Source organism: Helianthus annuus, chromosome 10 (genome assembly GCF_002127325.2).
Source record: "Helianthus annuus cultivar XRQ/B chromosome 10, HanXRQr2.0-SUNRISE, whole genome shotgun sequence".
Lineage (NCBI taxonomy): Eukaryota > Viridiplantae > Streptophyta > Magnoliopsida > Asterales > Asteraceae > Helianthus > Helianthus annuus.
Window position 1 is genome coordinate 178,857,432 of NC_035442.2, and position 6,545 is coordinate 178,863,976.

Below are 6,545 nucleotides of genomic sequence, written 5' to 3' on the forward strand. Positions count from 1 at the left end.
ATTATGGAAGTAACGATTTGGAGTTAATAACATTAATTGGATTTCCTTTTTAGGTGGGTTCAATGTACAAAGACATGTTAGTGGTTTAAAATTTAAAATTCTATATATAATTTTGATTAAATCTTCCAACATACTATAGTAATTTTAAATTTAAATTATATTTGACTTATTTTTAAATAAAGTTACCTAAAATAGAAGTTGAATATATTCACTTTTTATAATTGTTAATTATCCTATTTTTTAATAAACTTTAATCAACAATTATTGATTTCTATATAGCTAATTAGATTCAAATTATTCAACAATCATATTAAAAATATTTATTGGTTGTTACATATATGTTTTAAATCATTAAAATTAAATTTTAAGCTTATATGTTTTTTGTTTCGATTCATAGGAAATACCGTATGATTTTGCAAGCTTATTGTGGGAAGGAAAAGTTCCATATGGTCAATGTCTTGAACTTATTGATGATGACTTATGCAACTATAAGAGTCTAAATCTTTTTCGAACACAAGAGGTAAGTTTAATTTTATCGTTTTTTGGTGTTTTTTGAACCGGTATAATGATAGTCAATTATTATTTTAAATTTATATTTTGAAGTAAACCATTATTGTGTGTGATTTTAAATTTTTAATTTCGAAGTCAATCATTATCTTAAATTTAAATTTTGAAGTTTGCCATTAATGTGTTTGATTTTAAATTTAGAAGTCAATCATTTTCTTAAATTTAAATTTGGAAGTAAACCATTAATGTGTTTCATTCATTTAGCCATTCCTTTTTCAATTAACTTAATTCATCTTTAATGTGACAGAATTGATGGAGTGATATAAGAAGGTTTCTTTGTTAATTGATTATTCTCTTCCGCTTACAGGGGATGGCGCTAAGGTAATTAACATCAAAATTCTATATTTCTATTACTTGAATTCTCTTGCTTTATAATTTCTTTCAATGTATTATTTTGTGTTTTGACTTGGATATAAAACATAATGTGAAGGTATATTTTAAACTTATTTTACCGAGTTTTTTTTTATCTGGATTGCAGAATAAGTGCTTTGATGAACTAATAGGTGTTTGGATTTTGTGTTTACTTTGCTCTGCATAGGGCTCCTTCAGTTTTTTGTATTCTTTTACTTCGCTCAGTAATTCTTCTATTTTCAAGATAAGAATACAGGCTGCATCTGCATTGGCTACCCTACCAACAATAGTGGGTGAATCGGTAATGACAAAACTATTGAGATAAGTTTTAAAGCTTATTGAGAAATATTGATTGTGTTTCTATAAATACTTTACCGTTTAATTTTGTAAAAAAACCTTCATATTTAATTTAATTTTCAGATATGGATCCCATGAACAACAGTCCTTCATTTTTAAAGCTTATTGAGGAAGATGACCCGATATTTTTGGTACGGTTATTGGTATTCTAAATACTAATCAAATTTTTAGTAAACTGATGTTTGTCTTTTTTTTTTTGTTTTAAACTCATAGCAAATACCTAATGACTTTGCTTCAATGATTTGGGGAGACCAACCACCTTACAAAGATTCAGTTAAGATTGTTGATGGCAACAACTTATGGTTTGTAAGACTGAAAAAAAACTGATGTTGGCCCTGTTCTTGCTAATGGCTTCACCAAAGTTGTTCGGGATAGTTGTATAAGAAAAAATAACTATCTTATGTTTCAGTCATTTGGACAATCATCATTCTTTCTAATGGTGTTTAAATCATTTGTTCATCAATACTGCTTTATATCCAAAATCACACCTGACGAAGACGTTATTGTAAGTAGTATATTATACAATCAGTATGATGAATAATGTTTTCTTTCTGTATATTGGTTTTTAAATTAATTTTTAATTATCACTGCCTATGCAGGTCATGGCTGATGAATTTTGGAGGCAATTTTATGGGAAAATTTTCAAAGGTGGTCAATCAACTCTTTATTTAGGAGATAGATTTTGGAACGTTAAGATGGACGGATTAACTGACAGCTGTGTTTTTACTCATAGATGTTCTGAGATGGTAAACGATCTTGCCTTAGACAGGCGATCTATCTTTGTCTTTTCAATGGTTTGGAAATAAAATTTTCGAGCTTTCAGTCTTTAATCATCAAACCAGTACTCAAATTCACCCGCGAACTTCGCGGGTCTGAAAATTTAATCTGCATTTGAAAACGCCTCAATCTTAAGCTTCAAGATCTCGAGTAATACACTTTATATTATTTTTTTCCTTTATATTTTATAAATATTACCTAATTTTGTTAATCTGAAATTAATTGCCTATATTCTTTTTTTAGAGATGTTGAGGTTGATTTAACTCTTTGGGATGATTATGCAAAGGACATGTGTTCATACATGCTTAGTCAAGATCTTGAAGCCTATGTTGTCAAATCTGTTCATTTTGGTGCTGTTAAAACCTAAAAAGGTATCTTATTAAGTCTAAGATTTAAAAATGTATCTTATTAAATTTCCCATCATAAAAGAACATTCCATTTATAATATCATTTTATATAAATTACAACATACATCTCCATTACATATCAACTTTCATTCTATTCTTTGATTTCTTCAACCAGGTATTTTGCAAAATTCTTAAGTAATACACAATCTCTTCTTCATGTATCAATACAAACTAATATCATTTATGTTTTATTATACGTTTCCATTTTACTAGGTGTTTCGTATAATGGATCAAATTCCGTTTGATGTTGTGATCATGGAAATTTTTGTATCAATACAAACTAATATCATTTATGTTTTATTATACAAAAACAAGTCATTTGGATACAATGTTTTATTTGATCAATAAAGACACATGAATATTTTTTTACACAAACAATTTGAATTTCCAAATTAATTTATTTTTAAAAACAAACAAATTGAATTTAAAACCATCAATGACGTAACCGTGAGTACTTTCTTATATTTTTAAAATCAAAGTAGGTAAAAATTTAAGGTTTCGAATTTGTTAATAAACTACATTAATAATTTATATTTTATCTTTGTTTTTTCCCGTTTGTTAATATCAATTTATAAAATATTTTGTAAATCAAACAAACTATTGAAATTTGTCTCTGTAATTTTGAGTGTATGTTTACCAATGCATACTCCATAGATAGATTTATTTTATAATTTTGATGTAATAATTTTGTTTACAAATTGACAATCTATTATTATGAAGTAAGATTTTACCTCATATGTTTAACTTTTAAAGTTTCAAAAACCACTTTTAGTATGTTTTGTAAATAATAATTAATAGGTCAAATATAGTTACGTAAATAATATTATAACAATAATAAATACATTTGAAAACTATGCATTTGAAATTTGGATTGCACTACAGTCAACTTTCAACCTGTTTGGCCTATATGTGTGGTACTCAACCAATGTGATTGTGCATATCAAAAGATATTGTGTTTGTGTGTTTCAAAGGTTGGTGACAATGGTGGTGTTAAAACCTTGGAGAATTCATTATAATTTTTTTTTATTTTTTGTACATGTTAAGTGTTATAATAAAGAACGGACAAAATATTAATAAAGTTCTAATAATCTGTAATAAATAAAAGTTTTTTTTTTTTGTCGTGGGTCATTCAATGAGGCAAATTTCTGGCTCCGGTTCTTGCCCAAAGTTTCTGACCTTACTCGCAACCCTAACGACTACAACTTTCAATTCAAAACAATTATAAAACAAGTTTGTTCGCAACCCTAATGACTACAACTTTCAATTCAAAACAATTATAAAACAAGTTTGTTCGCAACCCTAATGACTACAACTTTCAATTCAAAACAATTATAAAACAACTTTCTGACATAGTTTGATTAATATAAAGTAAATTTTCCTACCCACGAAGTTCGCGGGTGATAACCTAGTACCTTATTACTAAAATGATGGAGGGCAAACTTCTTTAAGGATAAAGATTAGTTGTATTTTCAAATTAATACCAACATTTTCAGTTTCAAAGAAGTACCTTACCATACAATTTATTATACTTGCCAAACTTTTAGTTGTATTACGACACATGATAAATTCAATTTTGTACCGTTACCCCAAATCAAATTATTACTACTTTCCTTTATAATTCAACTTATGTGTTTCCGTCTTAAAATAAACACCTAATATAAATATACATTGCAAGTCAGAAACTTTAGTGAGCAAGTCTATTTTGTATACTACCAATTTTGAAGCTGCTAGTGATATTGTCTCTTTTCACCACTTTTAATTCCCAATGTCCTTAGCATGAATCCAACTTTCGTCTATATATAGAAATCCATAATTTCAAAAACAATCTTATAAACGATAATCGACTAGTTAAATCCCTGCCCGTTGCAACAACTATTTGATCAGTATTGATTTGGTTTGTTATAATAGTGGTATGATACTGGTACTCGGTATAGCAACCTAAAGAAATATGCCCAAAAGGATATTGATACATGTTTTATATCAATCGAAAACCATTAAAACAAACACAGGTACTGGTTCAGATAATAATGATACTGGTACCGGTTTGGAAAATTATTCGGTCAGAATTGTTATGTTCATCACAACTTCAGAAGGAACGTCGAGAAAATCATAAAAGCGAATATCAATACCGGTATCGTCATGGTAGAATATAAAGTTCAACTATATTTTCGATTTATATAAAAGCTTTTATTGAAATGTAAATAAATATAGGCATGTCGCAATAGCATGCTTGTAATTTTATAATACATCATATCTTAAAAGTTATAAAAGAAAAATAAAATATGTTCATAATTAATTAATTATTATAATAAAATAGAAAATATTATGATAAAATCTAACATTTTTCATGTTAATAAAATAATAAAAATTATAATCATAACAATATTCATGGTTTTTTATATATAGTAATACTAGTTTAAATTCCCATGTTTTACACGGATTGTATAAAGAAAACATTTCTTATAACTGGAATTACATTCTATGATCTTGAAGGACGACGACCATGGGTCATCAATTATCACATGTCCACATAAGAGATGCGCCATTCGAGTTTGTTTTTGACGAAACCTTACGGAGCTGCGTGATAAAGACATACATTTTTGACTTTGATATGATCTTGTGGAAGATCTACTCTACCTTAAGAACTCAAGACTCAGAACAGTTTATTTATGTTTTTATTATTTTTTATATATAACAAACGACATATATTAACTTGTTAAGTAAAACAAAACAATAATATATTTACATAAAACAAAGTAATATAGTTACGTCGAATTATTATTTTCTAAATCAAGAAAAAACTTTTTTTAATTACAATTAATGAACCTTATTAACCTTGAACAACAAAATTATCTACAAAATATACATTTACTATATTAACAAAATTCACTCGTAATTTTAGAAAATAATAAATGTAGCCAAAATTAATGAAATTTGAATGTTAACAAATTTTTTTTTTGAATGTTAATAAACGTTGACCACAATTATCTGAATGTTAACAAACATGTTGTCACACCCCAGATTTCCACGTGTCACCGGTGGGCCCGGTGGGGGAGTATCGTGACGTAGTTGATATCATCATTATCAAACAACACAAATTATAATGCACAGCGGAAACAATGAAAATAGATTTACTTCAACCATTAAATGTAATATCAAGTATCACAAATAGTCGAAATAGATCCACAGGCGGATCGAAATAAAAAGGAGAAAATTGTTCAACAGATAAATGCATCCCAAAGCTTGCGAGACTCTATGATGCTAAGGAGAGGCCAGCCTATTTCGTATAGCACCTGCACTTAATCTTTTTGGGGAAAATACGTCAGTTTACACTGGTAAATACAATTTAACTGACTCATTTTGAAAACATTTTGAAAATTGATTTAAATGCACATGGCACAAAACTTTTTATAACTTGGGAATAATTAATCAAAGTTAAACTTGTAAAAGATTTACATGTTCGTTATGCGTTCAGTCGCCCGGGTCGTGCCGGTTTAAGGTTAATTGACACACCACTCAGTATAAGTCCGCGGCGGGAAGCCAACGTTTATACCTTAATAAATATGGACATAATACCGGGTGTACGCCTACACCCGGGTGTCAAAGTCGTGGCCATTTCTTAAAATGATGCCAAGGATATCCGGGACATGGTCATTAAGCTCCCAAAGGCGTAAAACAAACAAAACTAGTTTTCAAACGAGTCACATTGATAATACCCAACTACTAATGAGTTAGGGTCAATTGCCCGACCGAGCGGTATTTTATATACCGTACCCCCAAGCCCGTATAAGGGAAAATAAGTTAAAGGTATTTACCTGAGCAAGTATAAACCACAAAAGCAAAAATGCAAGTGTCTTTTACTGGGCTCCTATTCTGGAACGAAGGTTTATAATAACCTATTAGAATCCTAACGGGTCTTAACATAGCCTAAGCTTAGACCGGTTAGTTTCGAAGGATAAATATGGTTTAATCACGAGGAAGGCGAAAACCGAAAAGGAATGTGACTTAGACCCTACAAGCTTGGATACTTGTATAATATGGGTAAACTAAACACATTCTGGATTTAGAGACTAAGATGATACGGTT

The 6,545-nt window shown here is 28.9% G+C and overlaps 1 long non-coding RNA gene across 1 annotated transcript; it reads left to right on the top strand.

Annotated features, from left to right (window-relative positions):
* The first annotated feature begins 484 nt into the window (after positions 1 to 484).
* On the top strand, positions 485 to 1,566 carry LOC110883722. Its single transcript, XR_002560589.2, has 5 exons — positions 485 to 520; positions 815 to 888; positions 1,046 to 1,219; positions 1,339 to 1,406; positions 1,489 to 1,566. It is a non-coding gene; the product is annotated as an uncharacterized LOC110883722 (long non-coding RNA).
* The last annotated feature ends 4,979 nt before the right edge of the window (positions 1,567 to 6,545 follow it).